Below are 16,513 nucleotides of genomic sequence, written 5' to 3'. Positions count from 1 at the left end.
CATGCAGCAGAAATGAGTGCCCAGGCCACCAAAAGACACGCACATGAATGCTTGCAGCAACCATATTCATAGTAGCCCCCAAACAACCTACGTGTCCACCAATAGCTGAAAGACTAAGCAGATATACTGTGTACAATGTTATGCCCTGTGCCACCCCAAAGTCCAGCATCAGGGTGAAGACACTCCATCCCCCAGTTGCAGGGGAGATTCACTGCTGACAATTCTGAGACTTCTTTTCCAAGAATTGCCCTCCTCTTGCTGGCCCCCTCCCAGGGGCAACTCATATCCAACAAGTGCTTGACCCAGGTCTGGATCCCTTGCTTGATTTGGGACAACTCTGAAGTGTCCTCCCAGCCCCAGCGCTCCATATGGGATCAACTGAGGCCTGTGTTAAAAGGGCATCTTAGCTCACCCTCTCCCACTCTCTGCCCTATTCCACTTCCCTATGCTCTTTTCTCATGTGTGTGGTTTTTATTTATTTCTAACTTTTATTTTAGATACAGGAGTACACGTGCAGGTTTGTTACATGGGTATATATTGCACCCAGGTAGTGAGCGTACTATCCAATAGGTAGTTTCATGACCCACAGCTCCCTCCTTCCCTCCTCTAGAAGTCCATGGTGTCTACTATTCCCATGTTTATATCCTTGGGTGCTCAATGTTTAGCTCCCACTTATAAATGAGCACGCACTATTTGGTTTTCCGTTCATGCATTAATTCACTAGAATTATGGCCTCCAGGCCGGGCGTAGTGGCTCATGCCTGTAATCCCAGCACTTTGGGAGGTTGAGGTGGGTGGATCACTTGAGGTCAGGAGTTCGAGACCAGCCTGACCAACATGGCAAAACCTCATGTCTACAAAAATACAAAATTAGCTGGGCATGGTAGCACGTGCCTGTAATCCCAGCTACTCGGGAGGCTGAGGCAGGAGAATCGCTTGAACCTAGGAGGCAGAGGTTGTGGTGAGCTGAGATCGTGCCATTGCACTCCAGCCTGGGCAACAAGAGCGAAACTCTGTCTCAAAAAAAAATAAAAATAAATAAAAATTAGCTGGGCACGGTGACGCGTGCCTGTAGCTACAGCTACTAGGGAGGCTGAGGCAGGAGAATTGCCTGAACCCAGGAGGCAGAGGTTGCAATGAGCAGAAATTGTGTCACTGCACTCCAGCCTGGGCAACAGAGTGAGATTCTGCCTCAAAAAAAAAAAAAAAAGGTCAAAAAAGAACAGATGCAGGCAAGGCTGCAGACAAAAGGGAACACATATACACCGTTGGTGGGAATGTAAATGATTTCAGCCACTATGGAGAGCAGTTTAGAAATTTCTGAAAGAACTGAAAACAGAATTACCATTTGACCCGCAATCCCATTACTGGGGTATATACCCAGAGAAAAACACATCATTCTACCAAAAAGAACATGCACTTGTATGTTCATCTTTACACTAGTCACAATAGCAAAAAAAGGGAATCAATGTGGTGGATTAAAGAAAATGTGGGGGCCGGGCGCGGTGGCTCACATCTGTAATCCCAGCACTTTGGGAGGCTGAGGCGGGTGGATCACCTGAGGTCAGAACTTCAAGACCAGCCTGGTCAACATGGTGAAACCCTGTCTCTACTAAATATACAAAAATTAGCTGGGCATGGTGGCGGGTGCCTGTAATCCCAGCTACTCGGGAAGCTGAGGCAGGAGAATCACTTGAATCCAGGAGGCGGAGGTTGCAGTGAGCCGAGATCACGTCGTTGCACTCCAGCCTGGGCAACAAGAGCGAAACTTCGCCTCAAAAAAAAAAAAAAGAAAAGAAAATGTGGTGCATTTACAGCATGGAGCACACAGCCCTCTCCTCTTGTACGTGGTGTTCTAAGGAGCACTTCCCAGCAGCGACCCTCCTGCACACAAGTCTCCAAGTCAGAACCTAACCTACCCCAGTTGGTGTCAGGACTGATTCTAGGAAGCAGCCTCTGAACACTGGGACCCAGAAGCTGGGTCGCCCACTGTCACTGGTGCTAGGAGAGCTGGAACCCAGCAGGTAGCAGGGAAGGGACCACACTGCAGGGACAAGAGCTCCCGAATTGGAGAGGCTGGGGGAGTGGTAATTAATTATAAAGCCTGTGGAAGGAGACGGCTGTGCCGGGGCCCGCGTGCACTAGAGAAAGACAACACAAGGCTGAGTGTGACTCATCACTAATTTAAGGCCAAGTGAGAAAGCCAAGGGCCTCTTTAGCAGCAAATAGATCCTCCTCTCCTGCAGCTGGAGAGGAAAAAGCTGAGGAGCGGGCCCAGGGCGCAGTTATGAGGGGAGCGTAAAACAGAAGAAGTTCAATGCTCAGCCCACGATGAGTCGGCTGCGTCAAGGTCAGAACCTGCTTGGGAAAGAGTGAGGTGCAGAAGTGACCCCCGGCGAGCACTCCCCCTGCTCGAAGACTATGCAGAGGATCAGGGGCTGGCCCAAGGGCGGGGGTGGGACATCAAGTGGGATAAAAGAGAGTCAATCCCATAATACGAGAATTAACACCCTGGCAAGAGGGCCTTAACATGCTGCTTGGAGAAAACGAAAGCCCACAGTAGAAGCAGAAACGCCAGGGCTGCCGTGTCAGGCAGTGGAAGAAAGGATCCAAAGGCCTGGAGAAGGGGGCATGCTTGGGTTTCCGCCATGTCTGGCCAGAAACCCACTCACTATCTGTCTTCTTCAGGAAGGCCGGGCAGGCACTTCATTTACCAGGGCCAACGGGAAAGTCCCTAAGAAGCTCAGGTGAATGTCCTCTGAAGACCTGCTAGTTGGAGCTGCAGTTACAGAAATGGGTGCCCTGAGAACAGTGCGGATGACAGGATCCTGAAGGAAGAGGCCAGGTGGCGGCGCTTGGTCATCAGAAGGGCAGGCTCAGGAGTCATGAGATGGAGGCAGTTACCACCGCTAGCAGCTGGGTCAGAGCTGCCGGACCCGCCAAGCCATGGAAATGGTTCATAGACTCTGTGTCCCAGGGCAAGCCAGAAGGACAGCAAACAAGGACACTGCCCACTTGATGCAATCAAAAGAGTCCAAGAGCTGGGCATGGTGGCTGACACTTGTACTCCTGGCACTTTGGGAGGCGTAAGTGGGAGGATCCCTTGAGCGTAGGAGTTCAAGATCAGCCTGGGCAACATAGGGAGACCCTGTCTCTAAAAAAAAAAAAAAAAAAAGAGTTTTTAAATTAGCCAGGTGTGGTGGTGCATGCCTGTTGTCCCAGCTACTCAAGAGGCTGGGGTGGGAGGCTCACTTGAACCCAGAGGTCGAGGCTGCCATCAGTGAGCCCTGATCACACTACTGTACTCCAGCCTGGGTGACAAAAAAAAACAAGAGAGAACATCCAAGGCTTCATGATGGGGGTTAAGGGCAGCAACCCAATGGAAAGTCCTGGTCCTTTGAGAAGTTTCCAGATCTGAGTAAGGTTTCAGATCCAACTGACTGAAGGAGAGACCAGGTCCCCAGAAGGAAGGACCCTGCAACCCCAGAATCAGTACATATGATGATGATTCCATCAGTCCCTCCCAAGAAGGGCTTACACGCTTTTTATGTGAGTAACTATATGTGGGAGAAAGATGAATACCCAGGCATTTCAAAGACTGTCAGACATAGAGTCCACATGGACATTGGTCTGGGGACCCAAAGAGGCATCGTGGCCCCCTGTTAGGGCGGAAGCATATGGGGGCAGGTGATGAGTGGAGTCCTGGCCCAGCTTCGGCTCACAGGGAGTCCAGTGGATCCACAGGACATCCAGTGGTAGTCTCGCTGGTCCCTGAGTGTATAACTGGAATAGACACACATTGCAGAACCCCCACACTGGTGCTTTGGCCTGCGGGGCAAGAGCTACTATGATAGCTCTTGGAAGCCTCTGAAACTGTCTGCCTCTGAAACTACCTGCCATTGAAGCACGTGTGGCTGTGGGTTTTCGACGTGGAGGCCTGCGGGTCTCACCATACACCGCACCACCCAGCACTGCTGCTGGATGGGGTGATGCAACAGCCTTTTGGATGCAGCTGACCAAGAGCTCTACTGTACAGGATGGTGGCTGTAATTCATGACAACGTGCTGTATTGTTGAGCATTGCTACAAGAATAGATTTTAAGTGTTCTCACCATAAAAATATGTGAGGTCATGCATATGTTAATTAGCTTGATTTAGACATTCCACAATTTCAAAACATCACGTTGCACACCATAAAAATATACTTTTTTTTTTTTTGAGACAAACTCTCACTCTATCACCCAGGCTGGTGTGCGGCAGTGGCACCATCTCGGCTCACTACAACCTCCACCTCCCTGGCTCAAGCGATCCTCCTGCCTCAGCCCCGCAAGTAGCTGGAACTACAGGGGCATGCCACCACACCTGGCTAATTTTTGTATTTTTAGTAGAGACAGGGTTTCACCATGTTGCCCAGGCTGGTCTTGAACTTCTGGGCTCAAGTGATCCACCTGCCTCGGCCTCCCAAAGTATTAGGATTACGGGTGTGAGCCACTGCGCACAGCCAATATAGACAATTTTTATTTGTCACTTTAAAAAATAATAGGCCGGGTGAGGTGGCTCATGCCTGTAATCCCAGCATTTTGGGAGGCAAAGGAGGGAGGATTGCTTGAGCCCAGGAGCTCAAGACCAGCCTGGGCAACAAATCAATCAATCAAATAAATAATAATAAAAAGATGCAGATGAGGTGCCAGCTTGGAGCTCATCTCCTGCAAGGATGGTGAGCTGTCTTCTGGAACATGGCACACACTCTAATGACTACTGTATGGTGCTGAGTCCCTAATGGGACTAGAATACATGCATCTAAGAACTACGGGGTAGAAGTAGGAGCAGCCCCATTCACCACCACACCCAGGGACAACTCTGGGCACTGCAAGTTTAGCAATCCTGGTTCCCAAAGGGGAAATAGTTCCACCAAGACACAGCAAGAGTCACATTAAACTCTCAGCTGTAACTGCCACCACTTCCCTTCAGGTCCCTTGTGGCAAGAAACCAGCAGGGAAAAAACAACAACACGGAGTCACCATCTTGGCAGGAGTAACTGGCCCTGATCATCCACTGGGGCCTTCTGTACAAGCCTCACACTGTTTGTATGGCAAGGGGCAGGGAAGAATAATAGCCTTGGCAGCCAGGTAATTCCCTGGGACATCTCTTGGTGCTCCCTTGCCTGGTATTGATGGGAAATGGGAAAGGGCAATGGTCAGGGTCTGAGGAGAGCAGGATGGCCAGAGACTCAGACTCCCTCAGACATGAGGGGCCAGGTCCCCTCAAAAGGGAAGCCACCTAGACCAACAGAGGTGCTGGCCAAGGTCAGGGTCATTGAAGAGGGAGAGTGCAAGTGTCTGTTGTGGCCCAGAGTCCTGCTGCAGCAGCGGGACTGTGGCTTATCTCACTGACCTTCCCCTTATAAGCCTCCCCAGGAAAAGAGACCAACCAGGACCCTGAAGAAGCTGTTCCCAGGTGGGATGAATTATTATAAGGGCTCAGATTTCCAAGTAGCATGAGGGGCAGGCTGCAGTGGATGCTGTAGGTTTGCCACCTCCCCAGGGTGAGGTCACTTTTGACCCCAGCTGTTGGGAGTGTTGCCTGCTCATGGTCCACGGCTGAGTCCCTCTCTGGGCATTGCCCTTAGCTGAAGGGAGCCACCTCGTCAAAGGTTATGCCTCCTCCCCAGAGATAGCCTGTGTCCAGTGACTGGTCAATGCGAGGGTGCAAAGCCCTGGCCCCTTGTCTTAATATGGTATGATGTTCAAGAGTCACCCCAGCTTCAGAGTTCCATGTGGGGTCAGCTGAGGCCTCGACTGTGACTTCTCCTTCAGTCCAGTCCTCCATCCTTCAATCCTGTTGATTCCGAGAGCAACCTCCTGCATCCAAACCTCCTGCATCCAAACCTTCAGCTCAGAGTATTTTCCAGAGACTAGACCTACGCCAACTACACAGTGGTAGAGAAGGGAAAACCACTCAGCCCACCGGAGCACGGGGGACTCTCACAGACAGAGCACTGAGCGCCAAACAGCACATTCCACGTGATTCCATGTCTATGAAGTTCCATAACAGGCAAACCTGATCCTGACAGTCAGAAGAGTGGTTACCAGGGGCAGACATTAACTGGGAAGGAGCAGGAGGGAACCTTCCGGGATGCGGGAAGTGTTCTATATCTTGTTCTGTGTAGTGGCTCAAGTTCACTGACGTGCACTTTGTACTTTAATTAATTGATTAACTGATTGACTGATTGAGACAGGGTCTCACTCCATCACCCAGGCTGGAGTGCAGTGGTGCAATCATAGCTCACTGCAGCCTCAACCTCCCTGGGCTTGGCTGATCCTCCCACCTCAGCCTCCTAAGCAGCTGGGATTACAGGCATGCACGACCATGCCCAGCTAATTTTTTTTTTTTTTGGTAGAGATGGGGTTTCGCCAGGTTGCCCACGCTGGTCTCAAACTCCTGAGTTCAAGTAAGTTGGCTGCCTCAGCCTCCCAAAGTGCTGGGATTATAGGCGTGAGCCACCACACCCAACTATATCTCAATTTAAAACAGGCCCCAGCCGAGTTAAATCAGAAAATTCTAATGTGCAGCCAGGGTCCAGAAGACCCTAGGCTGGGGTCTACTGAAGTGGGGAAGAGGCACTGTCCCAACACGCAGAGCAACTGAACCAAGGCTCCAAGGCAGGAGGAAAGAGAGGGGCCCACAGAGGAGGGCCCCAGAAGGCAGCCCTGCAGGGGTGACAGGAGTAGGGGTGGGAACAGAGTGGCCCAGGTGTGTTGTGCCCATAGAGCTTAGGGAAGGGAGGAAGAGGACCAGCGATGGCAACGTCACCTTTTTGCTGTCTGGCCTTGGGACATCACTTTCCCTGTCTGGACCCCAGTGTCCTCCCTGCTAGTGCAGCACTGGACTGAAATGGGAAGCGGGAGGGGCAGGATGTAGTGGAATCCCAGTTCCATACCCCGTGGCCTCCAGGCCCCGTTCAAACCTCAGTCCTGCCCTAGCTGGCAACTTACCTGGCCCCCTTCCTGTTTTCTCATCTGCAAAGCGGGGGTGATGGCACCTACTTCACCCCGTGGCTGTGAGAACCACATTGGAGACAAATATTTTACAACACCTCCTCCTCCCTCCCTCTCAGCTGACAGATGTGCTCTGAGAAAAAGGGAGGCACCTAGAGACACTGTGGCCCCAAACCCACCTCATCCCACCCCTAGGACCTGCCTCCCTCTCCCTGGGTTCCCAGGCCCCCTGTCCCTCCACCCCTCACCCCCTAGTCTGGGCACTCCTGCTGCAGGGCTGGGATGTGCTCTCCCCTCTCCTGAATGATCGGTTTTCCCTCACATGAGAATCTTTCCCAACCAGAGAGAATCATGCTGTTGTTTCTCTCATTTAAGAGAAAGTCGAAAGGGCCCCCTAGACCACCCAGTGCCGCCCACATTGCGGGCCCATGTGTCTCCTCCCTCTGGTGGCAGAGGACACTCCTGGAAAGGCCTGTCCATCCTCCCCATCTCCGCTCCCTCCGAAGCCTTTCCAGTTGGCCTCTGGCCCTCCCCAGCCACTGCTGACCCCCATGGCCAGTCTCCAGTCCTCCTCCTTGGCAGCATGCTGTCCGCCTCTGGGCTCCTCAGACACCACACTCCCACTCTGTGTCACAACTCCGTCTCCCTGGGTGGGCCCTCACAGGGCCAGGGCTCAGGTCTGGGACCTCTTCTCTTCTCCACTCAACGTCTACTCCCTCTGGGATCTCATCGGGGCCGTGGCCTTAGATTCCCCTGAACTCCAGCCTCACAAATCTACCCACCTCCTCAACGGCCCCACCTGGATGTGGGACAGGCCACATGTCCCCAGATGACTGCCCCCTAGCCTGCTCCAACGCTGGCCTTTGCCATCTCAGGACACAACACCACTGTTCACCCAAGAACTCAGGAATCTCCCTCACCCCACACCCTTCTGACTCTCCCTTCAAAATATACCCAGAATCCAGCCACCTCTCACCTGTCGGCCACAGATGCCAGGGTCTGCCCCAGCCCCCTGTCCCACCCGGAGGGCTACGTGGACTCCTAATGAGCCCTCCTGCTTCCACCCTCGCCCCCTACTGTCTATCTGCCAGACGGCAGCTGCAGTCATCTTTTTAAAACATAAATAATGTCACTAAAGTTGATACACAACCCCCCACTGCTCAATTTGACTGGCTTTTTTTAAAATTGAAAAATAAAAACATAAATATAATTTTGACACATCACACCCCTGCTGAAACCCTCCAGCGAGTGACTCACCAATCTGAGAACAGGATCGCTGTGCCTTTGGGCCCCAACCTGTTGACTCATCCTCACCTCCAACCACTCCCCACGCCTCACTCCACTCCAGACCCCCTGTGCTTCCTCTTCCCTGAGTCGGGGCTAGCACCTGCGGCTTCCTGTCCCGAGATGCTCCTCCCTTGACATCTGCAGGGCGCATTTCCTTTGCTTTAAGTCTCTGATTCGTGATCCTGACCCCCACTTTCGCCCCATCCAGAACAGCCAGCCCATGCCCCTCACCCCTTACTTAAACCCTCACCCCTGCTTTATTTTTCCTTTGTAACACTTATCACTTCCTAATATATATGTGTGTATGTGGATATATATATATTTTTTAATTAATAGATTTTATTTTTTAGAGCAGTTTTAGGCTCCTAGAAAAATTGACCAGAAAATACAGAGAGTTCCCATACACCCTCTCCCACCCACATAGTAGCCACCCTTATTGTCCATATCGTGCATCTCTGTGGTACATTTGTTAGCACTGATGAACCTACATTGACACATCATTATCACCCAGAGTACATAGTTTACATTAGGGTTCACTCTTGGTGGTGTATATTCTATAGGTTTTGACTCATGTTGATGACATGTATCTACCATTGTAGTATACAGAAAAGTTGCCTGCCCTAAAAATCCTCTGTGCTTTCTACCTGTTTACCTCTCCCTGCCCCACCCCAATCTCTGATAACTACTGATCTTTTTACCATCTCCACAGTTTTTCCTTTTCCAGAATGTTATCTAGTTGGAATCATACAGTGTGAGGCCTTTTCATATTGGCTTCTTTCACTTAGTAAAATGCATTTAAGGTTCCTCCTTGCCTTTTCATGGCTTGATAGCTCATTTATTTTGAACACTGAATAATATTCCATTGCCAGGATGTGCCACAGTTTATATAACCATTTGCCTATTGAAGGACATCTTGATTGCTTCTAAATGATGGCAATGAAATGTCTTGACATTCACAGGACACAGCAGCATGTTAAAGGCCCTGATGAGGCCTACCCTAAAGAGCACCCTTTACCTGGGTTGAACCCAAAAGTAAATTTCCCAAATTTGACCATGGACAATCTGTCCAGGTGCCACCTCCCACCTCCTGGGTGCCACAGGAGCTCATACTAGGAGGACAAGTCCCCTCTCTCAGCTGGGGCAGCCCATAAAGTCCTTGAAGGGGCTGAGCGCGGTGGCTAACACCTGTAATCCCAACACTTTGGGAGGCCGAGGCAGGTGGATCACCTGAGGTTGGGAGTTCGAGACCAGCCTGACCAACATGGAGAAACCCTGTCTCTACTAAAAATACAAAATTAGCCGGGCATGGTGGCACATGCCTGTAATCAATCCCAGCTACTCGGGAGGTTGAGGCAGGAGAATCATGTGAACCCGGGAGGCGGAGGTTGCAGTGAGCCAAGATTGCACCATTGCACTCCAGCCTGGGCAACAAGAGTGAAGCTCTGTCTCAAAAAAAAAAAAAAAAAAAAAAAAAAAGTCCTTGAAGGAGAGAGACTGTGGCTAAGAGCCACAGAGCCAGGCGCCAGAAACCACGTAAAGGGAGCGGTGGAGTTTGGAGGTTTGGAGCTCATGTGCCCAGCTGGGGTGAGGACCCCTAGAGGAGCAGTAGGAACTGAACTGGGACCCAACTCTGGTGCCCACCGGCTACGTGGCCCTGCGCAAGCCACTCCCCTCCTCTGTCCCACAGCATTACAGTAAGATGAAGGGACTGGGCAAGGTTGGTCCTACATCCCAAGGTCCTTTGTCCAGAGCTTCAGAGACTATTGGATGGGACCTTAGGTTGACTTCTAGAATTCAAAAAGTCTGGGCCGGGCGTGGTGGCTCACGCCTGTAATCCCAGCACTTTGGGAGACCAAGGTGGGCAGATCACTTGAGCCCAGGAGTTCAAGATCAGCCTGGATAACATGGCAAAACTCCGTATCTACTAAAAATACAAAACATTAGCCAGGCGTGGTTGCTCACGCCTGTAGTCCCAGCTACTTGGGAGGCTCAGGTGGGAGGATCACTTGAGCCCAGGAAGTCGAGGCTGCAGTGAGCCGTGATCGTGCCACTGCACTCCAGCCTGGGCACCAAGAGTGAGACCTTGTTTCAAAAAAAAAAAAAAAAAAAGTTAAACATGGAGTTGGCTGGGCGCGGTGGCTAACATCTGTAATCCCAGCACTTTGGGAAGCCAAAGTGGGCAGACCACCTGAGGTCAGGAGTTCAAGACCAGCCTGGCAAACATGGTGAAACCCCGTCTCTACTAAAAAAAATACAAAAATTAGCTGGGTGTGGTGGCAGGCGCCTGTAATCCCAGCTACTCAGGAGGCTGAGGTAGGGAGAATTTATTGAACCCGGGAGGTGGGGAAGGTTGCAGTGAGTCGATATCATGCCATTGCTTTCCAGCCTGGGCAACAGAGTGAGACTCTGTCTCAAAAAAAAAAACAAAAACAAAAACATAGAGTTACCATATGGCCCAGCAATTCTACTCCTAGGTATATATCCAAGAGAAATGAAAACATATGTTCACACAAAAACATGCATATAAATGTTCTTAGAAGTATTATTCATAAAAACCCAAAAAAGTGGAAACAACTCAAATGTCCATCAATGGATGAGTGGATAAACAAAATGTAGTATATTCATGCAATGGAATATGATTCAGCCATAAAAAGGAATGCAGTAGTTACTTGCTACAAAGGGGGATGAACCTTAAAAACATTATACTAAGTGAAAGAAGCCAAGGCTGGGCGCAGTGGCTCACACCTGTAATCCCAGCACTTTGGGAGGCCGAGGCAGGCAGATCAGCTGAGGTCAGGGGTTCAAGACTAGCCTGCCCAACATGGTGAAACCCCATCTCTACTAAAAACACAAAATTAGCTGGGCATGGTGGCTGGCGCCTATAATCCCAGCTACTCAGGAGGCTGAGGCAGGAGAATCGCTTGAATCCAAGAGGCAGAGATTGCGGTGAGCCGAGGTCACGCCATTGCACTCCAGCCTGGGCAACAAGAGTGAAACTCCATCTCAAAACAAAAAACAAAAAACAAAAAACAAAAAAACAAAGAAGCCAGTCACAAAAGGCTTATATGATTCAATTTATTTGAATCTTCCAGATTAAGCAAATTTATAGAGACAGAAGGTTGTTTGGTGATTTCCAGAGCTGAGGGAGGGGGAATTGGGAAGTAGCTGTTAATGGATATGGAGTTTCTTTTTGGAGTTATGGAATATTCTGGAATTAGATAGCGGTTACCCAACTTTGTAAATATACTAAAAGCCACTGACATGTACATTTGAAAAGAGTAAATATTATGGTATATGAATCGTATTTCAATAAAAAATGTGTTTATATAAAAGATCCACAGCTCCTTGGAGAGCTGGCTGAGTCCAGCTCTGAGGAACATAGAACATCTTCACACCAGAAAGCAAGGGTATTTTCTTTTTTCTTTTTTTTTTTAGATGGAGTCTTGCTCTGTCGCCCAGGCTGGAGTGCAGTGGCACGATCTCGGCTCACTGCAAGCTCCACCTCCCGGGTTCACGCCATTCTTTTGCCTCAGCCTCCCTGGTAGCTGGGACTACAGGTGCTCGCCACCACGCCTGGCTAATTTTTTTGTATTTTTAGTAGAGATGGGGTTTCATCGTTGTCTCAATCTCCTGACCTTGTGATCCTCCCACCTCGGCCTCCCAAAGTGCTGGGATTACAGGCGTGAGCCACCGCACCCGGCCAAGCAAGGGCATTTTCAAAAACCCGTGTGAACGTATGAAAAAGATGTCAGAAGCCAGGTGCAGTGGCTTGCACATGTAATCCCAGCACTTTGGGAAGCCAAGGAGGCTGGATCACTTGAGATCAGGAGTTTGAGACCAGCCTGGCTAACATTGTGAAATCCCATCTAAAGATACTAAAGAAACAAAAATTAGCCAGGCATGGTGATGCATGCCTGTAGTCCCAGCTACTCGGGGGGCTGAGGCAGAAGAATCACTTGAACCCAGGGAGGTGGAGGTTGCAGTGAGCCGTGATCACACCACTGCACTCCAGCCTGGGCAACAGAGTGAGACTTTGTCTAAAAAAAGAAGAGTCCACTTGAAGAAGTTCCCACTGGCCAAAGATGAGACAATTTGAGCATTACTGAGAATAATGACTGCAAGTGCTAAAACACATCAAATTTATAAAAATCCATAATGATAATGAAAACTAAATTCTAAAAAAAAAAAAAAGAAAAAAAGTCTGCTAGTAACCACATACCTGCAAGAATGTGGACCACTGGGATTCTGCACACACTGCTTTGTGCAGGTGTGATTTGGTACAAGCACTCTGGAGAACAGTTTCACATTATCTATAAGATTGAAGATCACATACCCTATGACCTAGTGATTCCATTCCTTTGCATAAACCCTGGAGAACTGCATGCATATGTTTACCTGGGGATATATAGAGAGCAGAAACTTTTTTTAAAGTACTTTTTATCTTATCCCTTCATGGAAGCCAGCAGAACTTTTCACAGTAGACATAAATCAGAAAAAAACCCTGATGTCTGTAAACAGACTGGACAAGTATATCATGGTTTATTTACATATTAGAAACTATTATATATGATGAAAAATGAGTCAGGTACAGTGGCTCATGCCTGTAATCCCAGCACTTTGGGAGGCCGAGGTGGGCAGATTGCTTGAGCCCGGGAGTTCAAGACCAGCCTGGGCAAAATAGGGAGCGCCTCATCTCTACAAAAAATTTAAAAATTAGCTGGGTGTGGTGGTGCACACCTGTGGTCCCAGCCACTCAAGAGGCTGAGGTGGGAGGATCATTTGAGCCTGGGAGGCAGAGGTTACACTGAGCCATGATGGTACTACTGCACTCCAGCCTGGGTGACAGAGTGAGATCCTTTCTCAAAAAAAAAAAAAAAAAAGAAAGAAAGAAAGAAAAGAAAATGAAAGGACTGATGCTACAAATAACAACCTGGATCCTGGTAAAAAGAAAATGTTAATTTAAAAAGAGAACAAACTTTAGATGCCAGGAGTTGTGGCTCATGCCTGTAATCCCAGCACTTTGGGAGGCCGAGGTGGGTGGATCACCTGAGGTCAGGAGTTCGAGACCAGCCTGGCCAACATGGTGAAACCCCGTCTCCATTAAAAATACAAAAATTAGCTGGGTGTAGTGGCGTATGCCTGTGGTCCCAGCTACTATGGAGGCTGAGGCAGGAAAATCACTTGAGCCCAGGAGGCGGAGGTTGCAGTGAGCTGAGATTGCACCACTGCACTCCAGCCTGGGTGACAGAGCAAGACTCTGTCTCAAAAAGTAATAATAATAATAAAATTAAAAATAAAATAAAAAAGAACAGACTTTAATGAATACATAATTCATTACTTAAAATTCAAAAAAACCAAGTGTGGTGGCTCCTGCCTGTAATCCCAGCACTTTGAAAGGCTGAAGCAGGAGGATCACTTGAGCCCAGGAGTTCAAGTCCAGCCCGGGCAACAGAGGGAATCCCCATCTCTCTAAAAAATAAAATAAAATAAAAATAAATTTAAAAGATAGCTGGGCATGGTGGTGCACTCCTGTGGTCCCAGCTTCTCAGAAGGCTGAGGTGGGAGGATTGCTTGAGCCCAGGAGATTGAGCCTAAATGGGCCAAGATCGTGCCATTGCACTCCAGCCTGAGCAAGACCCTGTCTCAAAAAAGAAAGAAAGAAAGAAAAATCAGAAAATTCAAAAAGAAACAGAACTCTTTGGTTTTGGATGCATACTTACATGGTAAAACCAAAAACAAAGCAGTGAATAACCCTAACTATTTAGAATGGTGGGTTCCAGTGGGGGAGGGAGGGGCTTGTGATGGGGAAAGGTCTGAGGGGGTCCTTTGGTGCTGTGGCAATGTTTTGATTTTTTTTACCTACATGATGGAGACATTGGCTTTATATTAAATTTGTTAAAATGTTGCTATGGTTTGAGTGTGTCCCCTCCAAAACACATGTTGAAATCTGATTCCCAATGTGGCTGTGTTGGGAGGTAGGGCCTAGTGAGAGGTGTTTGGATTACGGGGCACTGCCCTCATGACTAGGTTAATGCCACCTTGCTGGAGCGCTGTGGGAATGGATTAGTTCCCATGAGAGCAGGCTGTTATAAAGTGAGCCCAGCCTCTCGTCTGTGTCTCTTTTGCACTTGCCCACTTGTTGCTCTGGCACCTCCTCCTGCCGTATTAGAATGCAGCCAGGTGGTCCTCACCAGAAGACAAGCAGACCCGGCGCCATGCTGCTTGGACTTCTCAGCCTCCAGAATTGTGAGCCAAATAAGCTCCTTGTCCTTTTAATTTACCTGGGCTCAGGTATTCTGTTATACAACACAAAAAAGACTAAGACAAATGTACAACCTATTTTATATATGTTTATATTTTTAAAAAGGAAAAAATATTCACTGGTCACCATTGGAGGTTGCTACAGCACCAACTCATTTCTTTAAAAATGGATAAATAGGCTGAGTGTGGTGGCTCATGCCTGTAATCCCAGCACTTCGGGAGGCCGAGGCAGGAGGATCACAAGGTCAGGAGTTCGAGACCAGCCTGACCAACATAGTGAAACCCCATCTTTACTAAAAATACAAAAATTAGCCAGGTGTGGTGACGCATGCCTGCAATCCCAGCTACTCAGGAGCCTGAGGCAGGAGAATCACTTGAACCTAGGAGTCGGAGGTTGAAGTGAGCCGAGATCGTGCCACTGCACTCCAGCCTGGGTGACAGAGCGAGACTCCATCTCAAAAAAAAAAAAAAAAAAGAAGATAAATAGGCTCGGCGTGGTGGCTCATGCCTGTAATCCCAGCACTTTGGGAGGCCGAGGAGGGTGGATCACTAGGTCAAGAGTTCAAGACCACCCTGGCCAACATAATGAAACCCCATCTCTACTAAAAATACAAAAAATTAGCTGGGCACTGTGGGACGCGCCTGTAGTCCCAGCTACTCAGGAGACTGAGGCAGGAGAATCGCTGGAACCCGGGAGCCGGAGGTTGCAGTAAGCCGAGATCGCGCCACTGTGCTCCAGCCTGGGCGTCAGAGCGAGACTTTGTCTCAAAAAAAAAAAAAAAAAGGATAAAGGGGCCGGGCATGGTGGCTCATGCCTGTAATCCCAGCACTTTGGGAGGCTGAGGCGGGAGGATTGCTTGAGCCCAGGAGTTGAAGACCAGCCCGGGCAACATGGGAAGACCCTGTCTCTACAAAAAAAAAAAAAAAAAAGATGGCCAGGCTTGGTGGCACACAGCTGTAGTCCCAGCTACTGGGGAGGCTGAGTTGTGAGGATCGCTCAAGCCCAGGAGGTTGAGGCTGCAGTAAGCCAAGATCATGCCACTGCACTCCAGCCTGGGCAACAGAGTGAGACCCTGTCTCAAAAAGCAAACAAACAAACAAAGGATAAAGTGAAGGAATGGAGCCTTTATCCTCCAGTATGCACCATGTTTCAGAATAACAAAATAGGTGAAGAGGAATAGTTCTTTGTAGAAGTCTAGCTCATAAATGCAAACAAAATGATCAAATTAGAAAAAAAAATAACCATCTGGAGAAGAGAAAATATGATGGAAATTGGACTTGAGCTTGCAGTAAAGATGAGATGGCCAGAGCCCTCAGGGGCCCTCATCTTTCTGTGCCCCTGGTCCACCAGCTGTTGCAGGGAATGCCTGTTCCCTGCAGACCACAGCACCTCAGCAGGCCACACCCACAGTGAGATGGACATGATTTTCTTTCTTTCTTCTTTCTTTCTTGATTTCTTTCTTTCTCTTTCTTGATTTCTTTCTTTCTCTTTCTTTCTTTCTCTTTCTTTCTTTCTTCTTTTTCTTTTTTCTTTTTTTTTAAATAGAGACAGCATCTCCCTATGTTGCCCAGGTTGGTCTTGAACTCCTGGACTCAAGCGATCCTCCCGCTTTGGCCTCCCAAAGTCCTGGGATTACAGGCATGAGCAACCATGCCCGGCCTGGACATGCTTATTTGCATATGTTTTGCAAACAAAATTCACACAAAGATTCCTGAAGTTCTGCCAAGAGAGGCACAGTCCCTCAGTGCAGCCCCTGGAGGAAGCCCTCAGGGCTGAGGTTTGGAACAGAGTGCTGGCCTCCTCTGCCACAGCCCAAATGAGCAATGGTCAGAGAGGCCTGAGGGCCAGGGAACGAGGGGGTCCTAGGGAGAGAAGGGAAATCCCGAGCTGACACAGGCCTGGAGTGCCCACCCCCGAGCTACTGCCTCATAGATGCCCATTACCAAGGCAGTCCTGGGGGGTGCCCTC

The 16,513-nt window shown here is 49.2% G+C and overlaps 1 protein-coding gene across 1 annotated transcript in view; it reads right to left on the bottom strand.

Annotated features, from left to right (window-relative positions):
- The window catches only part of PACSIN1 (protein kinase C and casein kinase substrate in neurons 1), a 69,248-nt gene that overhangs the window by 41,899 nt on the left and 10,836 nt on the right, over window positions 1-16,513 (bottom strand). The gene's annotated exons all lie outside the window — the stretch shown is intronic.

This window comes from Pan paniscus, chromosome 5 (assembly GCF_029289425.2).
Source record: "Pan paniscus chromosome 5, NHGRI_mPanPan1-v2.0_pri, whole genome shotgun sequence".
In the NCBI taxonomy this organism is placed as follows: domain Eukaryota; kingdom Metazoa; phylum Chordata; class Mammalia; order Primates; family Hominidae; genus Pan; species Pan paniscus.
The sequence above is the reverse complement of the archived record's forward strand: the minus strand, read 5'-3'. Positions and strand labels throughout refer to the sequence as shown.